The sequence below is a fragment of the Ochotona curzoniae genome, unplaced genomic scaffold (genome assembly GCF_017591425.1).
Source record: "Ochotona curzoniae isolate NIBS_2020 unplaced genomic scaffold, NIBS_Ocur_1.0 scaffold_4506, whole genome shotgun sequence".
Taxonomy (NCBI): Eukaryota; Metazoa; Chordata; class Mammalia; order Lagomorpha; family Ochotonidae; genus Ochotona; species Ochotona curzoniae.
Window position 1 is genome coordinate 28,808,416 of NW_024467119.1, and position 20,468 is coordinate 28,828,883.

Below are 20,468 nucleotides of genomic sequence, written 5' to 3' on the forward strand. Positions count from 1 at the left end.
AGAGACAGAGCTCTTGCATGCATTGGTTCACTCCCCCAAATTGGCTGCCAGATCAAAGCCAGGAGCGGACCTCCATCCCGTCTCCTACACAGGTGGCATGGACACAAATCCCTGGGCCATCATCTGCTGCCTTCCCAGGTGCACTAACAGGAAGCTGGAGTTGACGCCAGTAGCCGGGACTTGAACCAGCAAGTCTAGACTTGGATAAGCTTCTGACATGACCTTAGATCTTCTCTCTGCATTGAAGGGTGTGATGGTTCAACGAGGCATAACAGAACTGTTGGCAATTCTTCTCCGGGTCAGTATTAGAGAAGCAGAGACCCATTAGCAGAGATGACCTTGGGGTACTGACTTCTGGCACCACTCCCCTTAGCTCCAGTGCCTTAGCTGCGATGGAGAAGAGTCGTGTCTCTGGAAGACCTAGGAACCAACACGTGGATTCTCATTGCTTGGCAGACTGCCTGGTGCCCAGGAGACCCCCAGTGTGCGTTTATTAGATTCGACTGAAATATTAAGGCAGCTCAGCCATTTGTCAAGTTATAAACATCACAGCATTGAGAATTACTTTGTGAGCTGTTTTTAAATATAATAATTTGTGAACATAAATTGTATTTCATATGTGGTAATTCACAATGCTAAGGTTGGCACTTCACAGTTCATCTTCAAACTATATATTCAAGCCACTCTTGACTCTGCTGCAAAAACTGTCCACTGACCATGACATCCAACGCACGCTTGCCACAGGTGCACAGCCGGAACAATCTTTCGAAGCTGGAAAGTATTTAGGCCATCCTGGGAACTACAGGAGACTTGGAAGTAGTTACCATTTTGGACACTTCTCCATATGATTGGCAATAGTTGGGAAAGCTGCCTCTCGTGCTAACATTTCTGTCTTTAGAATGGGATAGCTTCATTTCCCTCCCTTTCGCTTGGCTGATACTGAAACTCCTGTCAGTACTTTAGAAATCCATTCCAGAACCCAGAAAGTCTCTGATGCTACATGAAACACCCCCACCTACTGGCAGCATTGTCACATTACATGGTCGTATCCTCAGTCCCAAACTCTGGGTCGTAATTTTGACAAGTGACCTCACAGATTAAAAGCATTTCAGCCGTAGTGAAATTCTTAGCGTATCACGCCTTCTTGGAAAACTCACTCAACACGTTTGTTCAAAGAGGAAACTATTTGATCTCCTTTTCTTCTTGAATCTTCAAGTTGCCAAGGGCCACAGTTTCCTTCAAGTCTGACACCAGCATCCCAGGGATTCAAGCCCAACAGCTTGGATCTTCAGCTCTGATGGGTCTGGCAGTGCTATTCTGTGGGTCATAAATGTATTTCCTTATGAAACACTGCAAGTGGCCTTTGTAATCACTGTATGCTTGTTTTCTCACTGTAAATAGAACATCCATTTCACTGTTCACCAAAGGTTTGTGGGCATCATGGAGAGCCACCTGGCCCCAGGCCCTACCCACATAGTGCTTAGAGCCTGGGACAGAGGACAGCCAGCCTGCACAGGGCCCTGCATTTCATAGAGGATGAAGCAAGGGGCTATGAACCCACAGAGCAAGAACATGTAAGATAGTCAAGAAAAAGTCATACACAACCCCAGAGCAGGTACCCTTGGTACCCCTTCCCCAAGCCCCTCAACACCCTGTAAATCACTCCTAGCTCTAACAAATGGCTCTGATCACACTCAAGCTTTCCCACATCAAGCACCTGGGTGCTCTCTGAGCACTTTTTTTTTAAATTACATTGTATTGTGTGACTGTTTTATAGGTATTGGGATTCCTCCCCACCCCTCCCCTAACCCTACCCCGATGGTGGATTCCTCCACCTTGTTGCATTACCACAGTTCAAATTCAGTTGAGATTTTTTCATTGCAAGCATATACCAAGCATAGAGTCCAGCCTCTTATTATCCAGATAAGTTCAACAGCTTGTTGGGGAGACCATCTCTGGTCTGAAGGTAGAGTCAGCAGAGTATCATCCCGATCAATTAAAAACCCCAACATAACATCAGCAACGATTTATAACATTATGGAATTAATTGAGATGGTACTGAGTAACCAATATGTTAAAAAATGCAAGTTCTTAACCAAATCCTGTGACTACTTCATTGACATTTCAATTTTAGTTTATATACAACCAGGTTCTATACATCTTAAAATGGCTATAGATTACTGTTAAGCTGTGTCTATTTTCATTATAATACTTAGCATTTTATAGCACTGAAGCATAATTTTGCTGAACCTGGCTTTTTTTTCGGGTATTCTAGGCTGGCTTATAACTCTAACAAGGCATATGTCAACAGTTTAGGTGAACAGTTTTAGGAGGGGTGTGCAGAGGAATCCTCAATACCCTAGTGAGGAGTAACTAATATTTCACGTCCTCCTCCCACCTTCTAGGGTGATGGAGGATTTCTCCGCTCTCCCGCCCCATTACGGAATAACACAGGGTATTAAAAGTATTCTGAGCACTTTCGTTAGCCACACCCCAACGCAACCCTCAACCAGGAAGAGGTAGAAGTTGGTGGACAAAGACTTCAGCCTCTTTGCTCCTTCCTAGCTCATTCTGAAATGAATAATAGAGGCCCCAAGCAAGTTCTAGTAGAATGCCCACAATTAGTACGATGACATATCTAGTGAGATTTCAGTAAGTTTGACAAATTATATCTGTCTTATCATTGACATCCACAAATGCTGCAGAGTAACTGAGAAACAAGTCGGATAGAAGAGTGGACACTACGTGGTTCATGCAAGTGCAGGCTGTTGTGCTCAACCTAAGCACTGAATCACCTGTTCTTCGAGCCACAGCGATCCCTGGACAAGGCCTCACAGTCACAGTGACTCCTTCCATACATAATGGAATAAGGAAAGACATAAACAAACCAAAGTGTTACAGTCAGAGGCTCTCTCTTCACGTGGAATACAACCACAAGGGTAGGAAGAAGTGCCACACACCCTCCACGTCCCAGCCCAGGCCATTGATTCTCACATCATCATGCAAGAAGCAAATGCATGTCACGGGTGCATGTTCAGCACGGGAATAAGGTTGACGCTTGGGATGCTGTCACTCCACCCCACTTGTCTGGTTCAAGTCCTGGCCTTTCCACTTGGAATCCTGGTTTCTGCGAATGTGCACCTAGGAGGGAGGCAGCTCTGGTGGCTCAGGTCGTGGGTCCCTGCCACCCTGAGTTCCAGGCCCCTGAGTTCAGCCAGGGCCAGATCTGGCTGTTGCAGGCACTTGGAAAGTGACCCAATGAATGAAAGAGCTCCCTTCTTCTCTCCACCCCTCTCTCCCCTCCCCTCTCCTCTTCTCTCCTCTTTGCCTTTCAAATAAAAAGCAAGCAATTGAATTCTTAATATGCTATTCATTCCATTTCCTCACTCTTAACACTCTTTCCAAGCAACCCAAACTTAGACCACGATAATCGGTTACACAGTGATTAATAGTCCCATGACATCAATAAATAAGTTTTAGCCTGTGGCTGTGATCCACCCCTAAACAGCATGTAAGAAAAGCTTTGTTCGCTTGTGATTTTTTCTTTGGGCAATTGATGAGCCTTTATATGCAGTATGTCTAGTTAGCCTTCATGACCTTATGAAGTACATACTGATGTTACCCCACTACTCAGATGAAGAAACTGAGATGCAGGAAGGCTAAGACACTTGCTGTGGGTCACAATGACAGTAAGAGTGAGGCCAAGTGTCAAATCTCACTAAACCTTCTGCCAAAACGCATGCTCTTGAACCCCACACAGCTTTCCCTTCTGATCATTAAGCTGATATGTCTTAAAGCATTCAAGTTGCTTTAACTTACAAATGCCAGTAGAACACTGTGCTGTGAGCATCAGCTTAGGAATGCTGCACACTGAGTCAGGTATTCTGCTTTGGATTCAATTAGCCCTCAGGTTCCTGGTCCAGCTCCGCTCAGAACAAAAGGGCAGAAAACTTAGAAGGAGGAAGAAAACGCCTCCATATTCTTAGACACTGGCCCAGATTTCTCCATTAAGAAACCAACCCCAGCAATAACTCTAACCCCTCGAGGTTCCATGTACCTCTATTTTCTGCATCAACAAAGCTCTCTTCGTTCAATTTTTCACAAATTTCATTGATGAAACCTACGTCATTCAATAATAACATAATACATGTATTCCCAACTCACACTGCATCAATTACAGCCCCTGACCACTTAGCATTGTCAATATTTGTGTATGGAAGTTCAAACAAGTGAGAGACATACTCCTAGCACCCAAAACAATAACTTGACAAATGTCAAGGGGCCCACATCAAAAGGCTTCTTGGAAACACGAATTCAATGGCTGAATGTCGTTGAGGTATCTGACTCCCTGAGACTATGACAGACATGTTGACGAAAACGGAAATGCCGGTTGATCTGATTGGATCAGCTCTCACCGAATACATGTGCCAAATTATTACACTGCATTCCCTTACATGTGGATAATTAAAATAACTTGCAAAGGTTGGAGGGAAGTCTCCTACAAGCCTTTTCTCTTTCAAAAGTATTCAAAGATATGCTAATTATACTCAACAGAAATGTAATTCAAGCAAACTGGCCTTGTAGCCAGTGTGTGTGTGTGTGTGTGTGTGTGTGTGTGTGTGTGTGCACGTGCGTGCAAATAGATTCCCAGACCAAGAGTGGACACTTGATCTAGACCTGAGCGGAACACACCTCACCAAAAGTTCTGGACTTGGTGTGGAACACAGCAGCTCAACTTGTCTTCAGGTGGCTGTCTCCTTAGGGGAGAATGTGTCTGTGATGGTGTGGTGTGCCTGGAAAAAGTAACAGTTTTTAGAGTTGCTGGGACTCGCATGCACCAAGGTGCCCTCCAGGTCCCCTCCAGGTGTGAAACGTAGCAGGTTATGCCTCTTTTTCTCGGGTCACTCATTTTGCCAGGAGCATCCTCACCCTCTTCCTAAAGGAACGCATTCTATCCGCGTCTCACCCCAACCACCAGAAATGATTGATGAACCCAAGAGTTCCTCCCTGAGCGGAGTCATGACACAGAAAGTTCTGTGAGGTCTGGGACTTCTAGCAGTCATAGCCTCTAAATTAAGAGAAAATTTCAAAAACAAAGGTAAGAAACATCAGGGGCAGATGCTAGAGACCATGAGCCCCACCTGCAGCCTCCAAGGCCTTCCTTCCTGCTGCGGTTCCTTCAGCTCTGTGTTGGCAACTTTTGCCTGCTGAAGCTGGTTTGAAACAAAATTCTGTCACCCAAAGATACCCGATCTGTACACCAGGGCTTCGCTGCAGCAGGGTCATACAGCTCCTTTGTCGCACTGGTTCTGTGGAGGACGTTTTCAAGTCTCAACAGTCCCCAAAACCCTCTCTATATCTTGGTAAATACAGTCTTATGGGCAAGTTGGTGGCTTTGGTCCAAGAGCACTCATAGCACTGACCACAAGATGGCGCCAAAAGGACGCTGTCAAACACCACCTGCCGCTCAAGCCCGCAGCCAATTTTCAAAGTCTTGTGCCTCACGTGGTTCCTATTAATTGAAGATCCTTTCATTCTAGATGATTTTTTAATGCCCACTGGCAACCTGCACAGCATGATATTCAGCGAATTACTTAATTGACCAAAATGTTGACCACTTGTGTCAAAGTCAGGTAGTCATTTTTGCTGGGATGAACATTCAGGAAAGTTAGTCATAAAAAAATGCTTATGTCAGCTGAGGTCACTGAACCGTTGTTTTGCACCTGCTGTATTAGCTGAATGGCTCCTCTGTCTTCATGGCCAAAATAGATACAGTTATAGTGTTTCTAATCTGTTTTCCTTGGACAACCTGAAGTCACAGGCTTATGTCCCTGTTCTTGTAATTGTGTTTCATGTCCCAGGGAATCAAAGTTTGCCTTCAGATTCCAGTTGCAAGCTTCTGCTTATAAAGCCAAAATCAAAACACTCTCCGTCTTACAGATTCTGTCTGAATTATGTCTGATTGTGGATTTATAGAAGGCCTCTTAGATGAAATACGTGGCTCCTACTATCCTAATCAAAGTTTTGTTGCTTCTATTTAAGGGGACAATTCTTCCATCATGGCACTTTTTGTAGGCAAACACTAAACACATAGTTACTGATATTCTGACCTCAGCCTGCAATTTGCCTTCTGAGCACTTGGCATGCTTCTGAGTAGACTTTTCCATTTAACCATTTACTTAATTTTTTCTCCTCTATATATGTATTTTTTTTTTACCTCAGCAAAGGGGGACCTGACTCCATTTTGTACCACTATGTCATGATCACTGATGACAATAGCTGGCACTCAATACATGTGTCTGTAGACACTCCGTCAGTATTGAACAAACACATATACACAAATAAGACTAAGAAAATTACAGGTCAATTTCCTGAGTGCAGAGTTCCTATAAAACAGAGGTAAGTATTGATCAAGATAGAGCCAATGGCAGGTGGGCACATGAGCAAGTCTGTTCGGGGTGGACACAGGCTCACCGAGAGTCCAGCATCTGCACTGTCCCTGGAGGCCAGTCACTTCCTGCAATGTGCACCTCCACTAAGAAGTCCCTTATCTGGTCCTGTCTCAACCAGAGATCTCCTAATCTCTCTCAGCCCTTACTAGGCCCTTTGTCCCAGTTACACTGGGATGAAGCTTCCCCAACGTGAGCTGTGAGCCTGGATCAAACCTTCAACCCAAGCAAGGGCGCTTCACCAACGACTATCTTGCTAATCACCTTCTCACGTGGTGCTGGGCATTGCCAATTACAGTACAGCCGTTTACCCTCACTGACTCTTACAGCGCCCCTCCGGATGGCATGACTGGGCTCACTTCCTAAAGGAGCACATGAGATTCCCAGAGGTTGTTTCTTTTTTTTGCCTGGTATCCTATAGCCGCTAAATGGAAGGCCTGTTTTCAATCCTATGACACCAGGCTTATAATCAGGCTTATGACGTGGCTTCATTACATGTCAGATAGCAAGATGAAGGCTGGGAGAACAAGGCATCCCTGAATTGCTGAGCCTGAGAGCAATGCAAACTATTCCTCATCATCTTCTGTTGCCTGCAGGTGCAGCTCTCCTGATGGGATCGAGAACTTCTTTAAAATCCACCTGACAGCAGCTCCTTGCTGGTGATGCCACTTAGTGCAAGCAGCATGGTCCTAGTGCAGCTCTGCTCTATATTACTGAGTCTATACTAATTCCAGTATTGGCCTCCATTTCCATGTGCCAAAGGATAAAACACAATCCCTGGCTAGCATGGAGCGCTATTAGGAATTTACTAGACTCCAAAACCAGAGGTTTGCAGGCTCTTGTTATGAGCTTGAGAGCCACATGGCCTGTTCTCCCACAAAGGACGAAGCAGCACTGTGGTGGTTCTCATGGGAGGAGGATGAGACGGGAGGAAGGACCCACACAGCCGCCCGCAGCACTGCTGCTGGCGCTGGCTTCCGGGTGGACCAGCCGCTCCGTGGGCATTCCACTTGCTGCCATGCTTCGTCATTCACATATGGGGCTCAATTATTCCTCTTTGTCCCTAAACATTAACAAAGAAGTATCTTAATTATTTAACTAAGGAAGGCAACACTGGGAAAAAGTGCTATAAAGCAAGAGGTAGACACACACACACTCCCTCGAAAGGAGCTTTCACATCCGGGCTTTCTGCATGGGGGAAAGTCGAGCCACACTTTCTGGATTTCATTGGCGGACAGGCTCAGAGCAGAGCTGACACTGTCCATGGAAGGAGCAACCCCCTGGGGAAGAGAGTGGATCATTTCTTCTTCCAAGAAAGAGCTCACACATCGTCCAGAGGGCATGCATTTGTCATAACTACAAATTATTTGGAAGAACAACTGGGCTTTGCATGGGCCATCTGGAGAAGACAAATGTGCCATGGAAGCATGTGGGACATTTCACCGACAGCATCTGCAGCTAAGTGAGCTGCCTCCAGCATTGCCAAGAGGAGAAAATCCCATGACACACCAGGAAGGCATTTCAACCACCACCTCAGAATAAATACACATTCATCTTCTAAGGAAATGAAACATATGCAAGGTGGAACTCTACTGCTTTTCTGCATACAGATGATCCAATCGTCTCTGCAGGCGGAGGCGTTTGTTTCCACGCCAAGGGACAACCCTGACATCACTGCACTCCTCTGTTCGTGTTTGCACAGCTATGCAAGTCCAAGAAACACTGAATCTGCCTGCCTCTGCACCAGCTTCCACACCCCGGCTCCTCGGCAGGATGCCATGGGGGAGCACTGGGCCGGAGATCCAGAGACCGAGACCTGTGCTCGTCCTTCATTGCCAGAGTGCCCTCCAGCAAGCCACAGAGCTCCGCCCTTTAGTGTCATCACCTATGACGTCAAGCAATAACTCCCTCCCTTATCGCCTTGCAGGAGATGTCGTGAAGCTGCTGTGATAACTCATGCCCATGCTGGGAAAACAGTCTATAGGAGCCAGTTTTGTGGCACAGCAGGCTGAGTGCCCAACGGAGTCTGAGCCACACTACTTCCAGTATAGCTCCACGTTAACACCTGGAAAGGGAGCAGAGGTTGACCGAGTGCTTGGACTCCGGCCACCATGAGAGAGGCCAGGGATGAGCTCCAGGCTCCTGGTTCAGCCTGGCCAGACCCAGCTGGAGTCATCCGGGGAGTGAACAAGTTAACACGATCTCCGTGTGTGTGTGTGTGTGTGTGTGTGTGTGTGTGTGTGTGTGTGTGTGTGTGTGTGTGTGATGTGCGTCTATTACTCTTTCAAATAAATAAATAAATGGATAGTTTAAAAAAAGATAGTAGTTTACAATAATTACTCACAACTTTAACCACATTTTATAAATAAGAAAATGTATACAGTACTAAGAAAAATAGTTGCTACAACCAACCAACCCCAAAACATCAGTGGCCTAACACAATAAGGTTTCATTTCTCTCGTGAAACAATGCAATGTAGAAGTCCCTGGTCAGGCAGTAGGTTTCCTCCCCAGAGCAGCTGGGGAGCCCGGGCTCCTTGCAGCTGGGGGTTCCACCAGGCCCTAAGATGCTGGAGTCTTCCACCTTCAGATGTGAGATGGGCAAGGAATCAACGGAAGAAAAACACCTGCTGCTTAGCAACCTCATGTGGAAGTGATTCAGATGACTTCCATTCAAAAATTATGAGTGAGAGCCAGTCAACCGTTCCACCGAGATGCAAGCCCCTCACGGCCAGCTGCTCACCAGGGACGGTGCTGCTCTGTGGAAGAGGAGGCAGAATGTTTTGATGGACACTCAGCCATCTCTCCCCCACAGGGCGGCTGTCTCAATCCCTCGATGCTACACTACTAGATACGTGTGCTTACTGTCCATTTCTGCAGACTGCCACAGACTCACTGACCTGGAGTAGCACGCAGCTGTCTTCTCATGGGGACTCCAGGTCAGGGGCCTGGACATGGTCCAGCTGGATGCTCTGCTGCACAGTCCCACGGGGCCTAGGCAGAGGTCTCATCTGGAGACTGAGCTAGGGCAGACTGCTTTCCCATTGCAGCAGCACCCCAGCCCTTTGCTGGAATCCACAGGTGAGACCCAATTCTCAGTATTGTCTGCACCAGAGAAGAAAGGACTGCGCAAATTAAATGAGCACCAGGAGACGAGCCTTGGCAATCACCTTAAGGCTTGTCCATCAGCACGGAAAGACTCAAACTTACATTGCTTTCACTGCAAATCAATGACCTTTCCATGTCAATCTCTGACTTTTTAGTTCTTATCCATAAAATGGGGATGTTTATATATAATGACTTTTTTGAGCTACTTCCCATGAATGTCAACATTAGACTTGGATTCATGTTCTACTGATGATAAGTAGTCTCATGGACATACCCAGGTGCTACAAAGCCTGAAAAATACAGTTTGTATCTAGGTGTGCTGATACCTTGAATAGAAGTGAGGTTCTGGAGCCTGGCACAATAGCTCAATGATGAAGTCCTCACCTTGCAAGCACCCTGCATCTCATATGGGCACTTCTTTGTGTCCTAGCTGCTCCATTTCCCATCCAGCTCCCTGCTTACGACCTGAGAAAGCAGTAGAGAATGGCCCGAAGCTTTGGGACCCTGCACCAACACAGAGACCCAGAGGAAGCTCCTGGCTCCTGGCTTTGAATTGGCTCAGCTCCGGCCATTGTAGCATTTTGGGGAGTGAGCCAGCGGATGAAAGATATTTCTCTCTGTCTCTGCTTCTCTCTGTAAATCTGATCCATCTTTCCAATAAAAATATATAAATATTTAAAAAATTAAAAAGTGAGAATCTGTTGCTAACAAGAAGGAAGAAAATGGATTGGGAACAATTAACAGTCCCTGCCATTGGGTATTTAATAACATCAGGAATGCAAGTTGGCGTACAGGAAAGGAGAAATAACATGATGCAGGACCAAAGAGGAGACAGGAGACTCTAACAGCTGGTGGAGACCTAGGGAATGTTAGCTCAAAGCTTATTACAATCAAGTAAGAGATGAACAGGTTTGAATGCTGCCTGGATGTGCATAACAGAGAAGACTAAATGAGAGAGAGATTTTAAAGGAAGAAGCCAACCATATGCAGAAGGGCAGGAGAGGGGTCAAGACTCACCTGCTGCCAGCCACATTAGGGCAGAGATTGTGAGACGGGAATACCTAAGGAGATGCCATGTCCTGGAAGTGGGAGAGGCTCCTGGAACTCCGTGCAGGGAGATGAACGAAAAGGAAGAGCAGCAGAAAGACAACCGAGAATTGATCTGCTGTATGACTCAGCTATCCCACTCATGGCAATATGTCCAAAGGAAATTAAATCTGCATATGAAAACGTGATTTGCAGCACAAACCACAGTAGCAAGGACATGGAAACAACCTAGATGCCCATTGCAAGAGGAGTGGATAAACCATGGTATGTCTACTATATGGAATAATACTCAGCCATTGAAAAGAATGGAATTCTACCATTTGCAACGACAACAAAAACGTTCGAGACCATTATGCCCAATGAAATAAGCTAATCTCAAAAGGGCGAATACAGTGTGTTTTCCCTGATATAAGGCAACCTTCATGCAAAGTACAAGATAAATAGGTATATAGATAACTACGTATATACATACAGTCAGTTAGAGGAGCTGTCAGTAGAGACTGGCATACTGAGAAGATCCACTGCAGTGTGCACCTCTACTCCCAAAGAAAAGATGAACTGCAATGAAACTGTTAAATACATCTTGACAACAGGATGCTGGACTTTCTGCCATTGTCTATACCTACAATGTCATGGTACATTAAATAGCAGAATGACGGACTTGTGGCTATCACTAAAGGACCAGACTATTACAAGAAGATGGGAAAAAGCAGCGGAGGCAGGGGGGAAGGTTGAGGCTGGAAGGGGAAATCCCTGAGCCTATGGACTTGAATCATGAAAAATAAATCTTAAAAACTTAAAAACAAAGCCACAGCAGGAAACACCTACAAGAGAAACAAGCGGGCACTACTTGTGCCTCCATCTCACACAAGGGAGGGCCACTTCAGCTCCAGGGGCCTCACTTTTCCTGGTTTGAATGTCAAGATGTAGACTGTGGCTGTGGCACCAGCATCCCAGAGGAGGGCCTGTTCAAGTCCTGGCTGCTGCACTTTTGACTCAGCCCCCTGCTAATGGTCCAGAAAAAAAACAAGCAAATGCCCCAAGTCCTTAAAATCTTGACACTCACATGGAAGACCAAGAAGAAGCTCCTGGCTCCTGATTTTAGCCTGTCACAGCCCTGGCATTGTGGCCATTTGGGCATGAATCAGCAGGTGGAAGATTTCTCTCTCCCCACCCTACTTCCTCCTCCTCCACTCCATCCTCTGTAACTCCCCCTTTCAAGTAAATAAATAATAACTCCTAAAGATCAAGAGCATGATGCTGGGCTCAATGCAGTAGCCTAGCAGCTAAAGTCCTCCCCTTGAAAGTGCTGGGATCCCATATGGGCGCTGGTTCTAATCCAGCCAGCTCCCTGCCTGTGGCCTGGGAAAGCCATCGAGGAGGGCCCAAAGCACTGGGACCCTGTACCCACGTGGAAGATTCAAAAGAGGCTCCGGGCTCCTCGCTTTGGATTGGCTCAGCTCCAGTTGTTGCGGCTGCTTGGGGAGTGAATCATCTGAAGGAAGATCTTCCTCTCTGTCTCTCCTCCTCTCTGTATATCTGCCTTTGCAATAAAAATAAAATAAATCTTAAAAAAAAAAAAGATACTGATGCTACCGCACAGGATTAGAGTTCCTAGCACACAGAATGAGCAGACACGTAGGTTTTCAACTAAAAGGACAGGAGCGGCATTCCTGGCAGCTGAGCAGTGCACAATGCTGAGGCTTAAACAGATCCACCTGCTGAAGCAGCAACAGGTGGCGTTCCTTTCTCTTTCAGGAAACATCAGGCAGCTTGATACAGAACGGGGCCGGGGATGGGAAGCAAAAAGAACCATGGCTCCCTTACTTGAGCTCAGAATTCTTGAAATACCAACCACTTTCCCTGGCCATCTGCGAGTCTGCCAGCATGGACACACACATTAGCGTCTCCTGTGTCCAGTTCTCATACGGGGTAGCAGCAGCCACCCTCGGAAACCGGGGCTGCAAAAACCTGACTCACATGGCCATGGTGGCATAGTGGGCCAAGCCGCTACTGGCCATTCCATCACCCCAGATGAGCAAGAGCTGGAGTCAGGCTGCACCTTTTCTGATCCAACTCCCTACTCACGGCCTGGGGAAAGCAGCAGAAGATGCCCATGTGTTTGGGCCCTTGCCACTCAGAAAGGAGACCAGGATGAAGCTCCTGCCTCCCGGCTTTAGCCTAGTCCAGCCATGGTCATTATAGCCATCTAGAGGATGGGAGATCTCTCTCTGTCTCATTGTGTGTGCACGTGTGTGTGTGTGTGTGTGTGTGTGTGTGTGTGTGTGTGTGTGTGTGTGTGTAACTTTGAATTTAAAACTAAATCTTTAATAAAAGCGTGACTCACCAGTTACCTACCCTGGCCAGCCACTCCTCCCCACCACCACCACAAGACAGCCAGCTGCAGGCCAGCTCAGCTCCTGCCCTAAGGCCTCACCAGCAGGCAACCTGAGGCAGCCCAAGACAGAAGATAAGGCCCGTTCCCACGCCATATGATGGCTGTCAGGGAATGTTCAGCTTCAGCGGCCACTGGGGAAATAGCGGATGCAGCTAAACGCATGTTCTGAGAGATGATCCAGCACAGGTGAGTGACCTTGTGTACAATCACCCGCACTGAATCACCTGCACCGGAAGTGACTAGAAAATACAGAGAGGCTAAGCCATTTTAAGGTGTGGCCACGCAGCCGTGCTTTGCAGCATCTCATTGTAAAGAAAACTCTTTAAATGGCATCGCTTTGTCAAGAGGAGTTGAACTTTTGTCCTACGACTTCAGCTTATGTTTACGAAACTGAATTTTGTTCTAATGATGCAACCAGGTATTTGTTGAACCCACTTGAGAAGGCAGTGAGATCAGGACTGGGAAGTCAGTGCTTCTTGTTCCAAAGCAAATCTGGTGAGAGAATCCCAGACCCCAATCGGAAAGGTTACACTTCACACGACACTTGACGTCAGTGCTGTGCTGCCTTTGGTCGCTGAGCGGCCCTTGGCGCCAAGGTGCATGACTGCTCCAGATCCATCTTCCGAAAGACCAATCAGGATGACCCGGTCAGCTGGAGCCGTACACGTGTTAGAGGAGCCCCACAAGAAACAGGGGAGGATGGAGAGAACATGGGGCCAAACCGCAGCCAGATGCTTATCGTGCAAACTGACATTCACTCGCCCAGGAGACACAAGACAAGGCATGATGTCCTGCACAGCAGCTGCGCGATTCCACAGTGCCCGGGGTCCTGGGAGCAGTTTGTAGGCAAAGCCACATATCCTCCTGACGACACAGATGTGTTTTCACATCTGTGCTGCTTGACTTCTTGTCTTCTAACCCTCGCCAGTGGCACCACAGCAGTGTGGCACCGCAGCAGTGTGGCACCGCAGCAGTGTGGGCCCGCAGCAGTGCAGCATGGCAGCAGTGTGGCACGACAGCAGTGTGGGCCCACAGCACTGTGGCATGGCAGCAGTGTGGCACCGCAGCAGTGTGGCACAGCAGCAGTGTGGCACGGTAGCAGTGTGGCACAGCAGCACTGTGGCACGGCAGCAGTGTGGCACAGCAGCAGTGTGGTACAGCAGCAGTGTGGCATGGCAGCAGCACTGTGGCACGGCAGCACTGTGGCATGGCAGCAGTGTGGGCACGGCAGCAGTGTGGCATGGCAGCAGCACTGTGGCATGGCAGCAGTGTGGCACAGCAGCAGTGCAGCACGGTAGCACTGTGGCACGGCAGCAGTGCAGCACGGTAGCAGTGTGGCACAGCAGCAGTGTGGCAGCACGGCACTGGTTCATGGGCACGGCAGCAGTGTGGCATGGCAGCAGTGTGGCACGGCAGCAGTGTGGGCACGGCAGCAGTGTGGCATGGCAGCAGTGTGGGCCCGCAGCAGTGTGGGCACGGCAGCAGTGTGGGCATGGCAGCAGTGTGGCATGGCAGCAGTGTGGTACAGCAGCAGTGTGGCATGGCAGCAGCACTGTGGCACGGCAGCACTGTGGCATGGCAGCAGTGTGGGCACGGCAGCAGTGTGGCATGGCAGCAGCACTGTGGCATGGCAGCAGTGTGGCACAGCAGCAGTGCAGCACGGTAGCACTGTGGCACGGCAGCAGTGCAGCACGGTAGCAGTGTGGCACAGCAGCAGTGTGGCAGCACGGCACTGGTTCATGGGCACGGCAGCAGTGTGGCATGGCAGCAGTGTGGCACGGCAGCAGTGTGGGCACGGCAGCAGTGTGGCATGGCAGCAGTGTGGGCCCGCAGCAGTGTGGGCACGGCAGCAGTGTGGGCATGGCAGCAGTGTGGCATGGCAGCAGTGTGGGCACGGCAGCAGTGTGGGCACGGCAGCAGTGTGGCACGGCAGCAGTGTGGCACAGCAGCACTGTGGGCCCACAGCAGTGTGGCACCGCAGCAGTATGGCACGGCAACAGTGTGGCACCACTGGTCCCCTGTGAATTTCTGCTGGAGCTGGTGATTCCCCACATGTTCAGATGTGGAGATGGTTTGCTCCATGCCCCAAGTGCCCACTCCGAGGCACGAGCTGACTCTGTACGCTTAGTGTGGAATGTGGGGGTTTCCCTCAGGTTATGGGAGGCAGAATTGGCTAGAGATGAGCCATGAGGGATAGTTGGGTGTGTTTTTCTCTCATTTACAAAGGTGAGAACTTCTAGAACTTTCTCTGGCCTGCTGTTGTGACACAGTGAGTTAACCCACTACTTGCAAGCCATACCATACTGGAATGCAGATTCAAGTCCCAGCTGCTCTCCTTCTGATCCAGCTTTCTTGTATTGCACCTGAAGGGCCCAGTGCAATAGCTTAGTGGCTAAATTCTCACCTTGCTGGGATACCATAAGGGCACTGGTTCATGTCCTGGCTGCTATACTTCCCTTCCAACTCCCTGCTTGTGGCCTGGGAAAGCAGTCAAGGACAGCCCAAAGCCTTGATACCCTGCACCTGCATGAGAGACTCAGAAGAAACTCCCGGTTCCTGCTCTCGGATAGGTTCATCTCCAACTGTTGCAGCCACTTGGGGAGTGAATCAACAGACGGAAGGTCTTTCTCTATGTAAATCTGCCTTTCCAATAAAAATAAACATTGATTGCATCTAGAGTGGCAGCAGAAGATGGCCCGAGTACATGGGTTCCTGTCACTCTTGTGGGAGACCCAGATGGAGCTCCAGGCTTCTGGTTTTGTCCTGGCCCAACTCTGGCCATGGCAGCCACATGGAAGATAAAACAGTAAACTGAAGACAGCAACCCTGGGGGAGGTCATTTCTTAGAGAGGACAGATGCCACTTGAGATGCCCACGCTCCATATCAGAGTGTCTGGGTTCAAGTCCCAGCTCCGCTTTAACCCCACCTTCCTGCTGATGTGCACCCTGGAAAGCAGCAGGTGCTGCCACAAGTACTTGGGTCACCCACTTGGGAAACCTGGTTGGAATTTAGCCTTGGCTCCACCCTGATTATTGGAGCCATTGGGGGAGTGAGCCAGCCCACAGGATCTGTCTCTTTTTCTGTCTCTTTGCCTTTTAAATAAAATCCAAATATATAAAAAAGAAAAACCAAGAAATTAACCCTACCAACATCTCATCTCCAGACCTGCAGGCTACCAACCGTCAGAAGTGCCTGCAGTTTGAGCCCACATCCATGGTTCCTGGGATGGGAGCCAAGCAAAGCAAGGCCACCCCTCCCCAACAGCCTGAGCTGAGCATCGTCCGTAGCAGGACAAGCGAAAAGCGCATGCTCCCGGAACAGATGGTACTCCACCACAGGTGAGTAACGGCCCTACTTGTGAAAAAAAAACTCCAGAAGCATCCAAATGAAAGAAACAACAAGAAAAACAAATAACTACCCAGAATTCTCAGAAATATCAAGGTCCAAAAGAGCTGACAAACGATCCCAAATTTTCCCATGCTCTGGCAACTTATCATGGAAGCATATTGAGGCATGGGGAATGCATGAAATAAATGACCCATTAAGGGAAATGAGCGAATCCCAAAAAGTTAGATACCACATGTTTGCCTTGATTTAACCTGTAATTTTTGTTTGTTTGTTAGTTTTTGAACCTGTCATTGATACTGTCTCAACCCATGTGTTTTGAAGAATTGAACTTGCATTATTTTTAACATATTGTTTACTCAATACTATGTCAATTAATTCCATAAAAAAATTAAAAATAAATGACCCATAACTGTCAGAAGCACCAATGTAAAAGACACAGGTTTCAAGACAGGGAGTCGCAGGGGTGGCTATCTTAGGCAGGTGGCCAGGAAAGACCTCTGAGAAGATAAAACATGTAGGCAAACGATTAGAAAGTTTCTCAAATACCTAAGAGATCACTCCTGGCAGAACAGTTGGCATCCATGGCCTGAGGCACAAATATGCTCCTGGTGTCACAAAAGGCCAGAAGGGGAGGCTGAGCAGGGAACGCATGACAGACATCAGGCCAGAGGGGCGACCTGCGGTCACACTGTGGACCAAGTCCAATGTCAGGCTAATGGATTTCCTGTTTACCCTCCCTGCAATGTCAAACCCCTGGGCAGCTCTGAAAGGAAAGTGCCATGAGTCGGTGCGTGATTGGAAATGATCACAACAGCTACTGTTTACCAAGTGGCTGATTTGGTTGAACCAGAGCACTGCAGGGGATCCCAAGGCAGGAGAGTCTGTAGTCAGGGAAGACATGAGGAGAGTCTGGCTGGGACCGCAGTGCTGGATGTCCTCTTTTGGAGCAGCAATCAAAATTTGCCTCTTAGGGCCCGGCTTGATGGCCTAGCGGTTAAAGTCCTCACCTTGAACACACCAGGGTCCCATATGTGCTCTGGTTCTAATCCTGGCAGCCTTGCTTCCCATCCAGCTCCCCGCTGGTGGCCTGGGAAAGCAGTCGAGGACGGCCCAAAGCTTTGGGACCCTGCTCCCGTGTGGGAGACCTAGAGGAGGTTCCTGGCTCCTGGCTTCGAATCGGCACAGCACTGGCCGTTGCGGTCACCTGGGGAGTGAATCATCAGACGAAAGATTTTCCCCTCTGTATATCTGATTTTGCCATTAAAATAAAATAAAATTAAAAACTGTAAAAAAAAAAAAATTGCCTCCTGGGATGCCCACATCCCAAATCAGAGTGCTTGGGTCCAAGTCCCAGCTCAGTCCCCAGTCCCAGCTTCCTGCCAACACACACCCTTCAGGGCAGCAGGGGATAGCTCAAACTTGTGTTCCTGCCAACCATGTGGGAGACTCCAACTGAGTTCCTCGGATCTGGCTTCAGCCCGGCTCAGCCCCGGCTGGCACAGGTGCTTGGAGAGTGAGACACTAAATAGACAAGCTCTCTTTCTCTGCCTATCATATATATAATCTAAAATAATAACAATGGCTCCAAAAACAATAACAGACTGTTCCAGAGACAACAAGATCTGTGATTCTAAGCAAGCCGCACACACTTGAGCGTTTGATCTGGAGGCTGGGAGAGAGGATAGTACATGCTCGAACCCAGAGCTGACTCACCTGCACTTTTCCTAACTTGGTCAGAGCCCACTTAGCCACCAGCTCCTGCTCACGCCTTGTCATTCCCACTCCTTGCACCCTAGCAATAAATTAGTCTTCAGACTCTCAAAGGGCTTTGTTCCTGGACTGAAAAAAGACCTCACCACTTCGCCTGTGGCTCGTTGTGTCTGCTCCAGTTCTCACAGGTTAGTTTCTATATTGGCCAGCATGAAGGCTCAGCGCCAACTGAACTTGAATGATGGTACGTATTGCATAAAATGTGTAAGCATAAATGTCTCAACAGGATAACTTACAATAAGAGCATCTTCCAAGTGGGGGCAAGGGAGAGCGTTAGACCAAGGGATTTACACACTGGAGCTGTGATATGTCACCTTCACTCCACAGGTTCTCCAAAATTCTGCCAATCCTAACAGACAGGGTTTTCTAAGTTCTTTCTTCCCCGTTCGCAAAAAAAAAGTTTTGGTTCTGCAGGAACAATTTGAAAGCCAGTTCTGGAAATTTTCTCCAGTTAGGCAATGTGGCGGTTTTTACTTGAGCCTGATTTAGACACCGCCACTCACCAGGGCTGCTGAAATCAGCAGGCACACCACGGTGAAACCGGCAGAGAGCCCTTGTGTCAAGTGTGCACTCGAGAGCACGCCCTGCTCACGGGCTGTGTCGGCCCCACTGATGCTACATTCTGGCTCTGAGGACGGAACACTGCGGGGCAGACTCTGTGGAAGGAACGCTTGGCCGGTTCACAGCTCAGGTTAATCTGAGTCTTTGAGTCTTTTGTGAGAGCTTCATCTGACTATGCTTCTGGATTTCTACTGCTTTCCACCCGTTTCAGTGGACTCCCCGAAGCCCAATAACTCAGTGCTTCCTGGTCGTCGCTGTATCCAGAGTAGTGACAGATCCACAGTAAGTCCCAAACACAGGCATTCTGCTGTGTTTGGAGAACTTACTCAGGAAAGCAAACCTGCCAAATGCTAACCTGTGATTCCTAATTGATTTTTGTAATCGTCAAGGATTTATCTTAATTAGGTCAAGAACTGTTTTTTCGTTTCCAAAAAAAAAGTTTTTAAATTTGCTTATTTTTAGAATAAAATATACATTTTTACATTGAAAAAAAGCCTGTCTCTTTGGTCCCACCTTTCCAGGCAATCCAATTCCTAGTTATAAGAGATCTCAGAGGAATCTGAAATATTTCAGGTCACCAAGACAAGGAAGGGGTGCACTCTCTTCCGGCCATGGAGCCAGCTAGCAGCCACACCTGCCATACCGTTCATCCACAGCAGGGGGCGCGCAACGCAGGGACTTATGACCAGCCTAATGGACCATTCAGCGGCCTTGCTGTTTCAGCCAGGGCCAGCTAGAAAGCTTGCTACCTCCTTCCTCCACCTTCCTGCTCTGGGTTGCTGGCAAATTCTACCAACTCTTAAAGCCTTCTAGCTTCCCCTTTTACCAGTCCGCTTCTTCCTACAAATCACTTCGTTGTATGAAAATCCTTTGGCAAAACACTTAATTTGCAGATGAACAGTAATAAACTCTAAAGCAGAACTTTTGTTCTTTATATTAAAATAATGGCTTTTGTCCAGATTAAAATATTTGTTTTTATTTCAAAGTTGCCTCTTGTGAAAACTTCTATTGCCAGCCAGGAACACTACCCTTCTTCTGTACGCAAAAGAATCCTATTTTAAATGCTTTTATACGCAGGCAGGGAAGCTGGGCGAGCAGACCACAGGCCAGCAGTGAGCTCTGGCCTCCCAGGCACTCTGGTGCAACCAGGCAGGCTCTAGCATTGGGATCACACCTTCTGAGATCCTGGGAAAAACAGCCTTTTTAGAAGGTGGGATTGGAAAAAGCTACATCTTCTGTGAAATCAAGTAGATGTGGCCCGAACCCTGCTCACACAATGCCAGCAACACAAACTACTTGTGTTCAAGCTACAAGCAGAGTGAAAAGGGAGAATAATCCCCCCCCCCCAAGGATTTAAAACCCCTTGGCAATAAAGAGGAACTAGCAACATATAAACAAAACAAGATGGGTGAATCTCACAAATGTTATGCAGAGAATACAAAACCAGGCCATGGCCCCCTCTTCCGGTCCTCCAGGCTAACTTCTCACCATGCGTGAGGCTGCTTGGTGTTTAAGCAGCAGAGAAGGTGTTTAAGCTGCAGTAGCAAGGCTACACAGGCAAAGTGTCAGTCATTTTACGGGACTGTAGGCCAATTAGTCAACTGTAATAATGACACATTTTTGTCACCGAGGTATAAGAGTGGGTATCAACCATATGAATATAAACATAATCTTCTAATATCATTTTAATTACAAAGACAGGCAGAGGGCAGGGTTTGGCCTGTGGGCCGCAGTTCTTCTGGTCCCGTTCTAGAGGTTTGAAACACGATGCTATTCCAAAAAAGAGC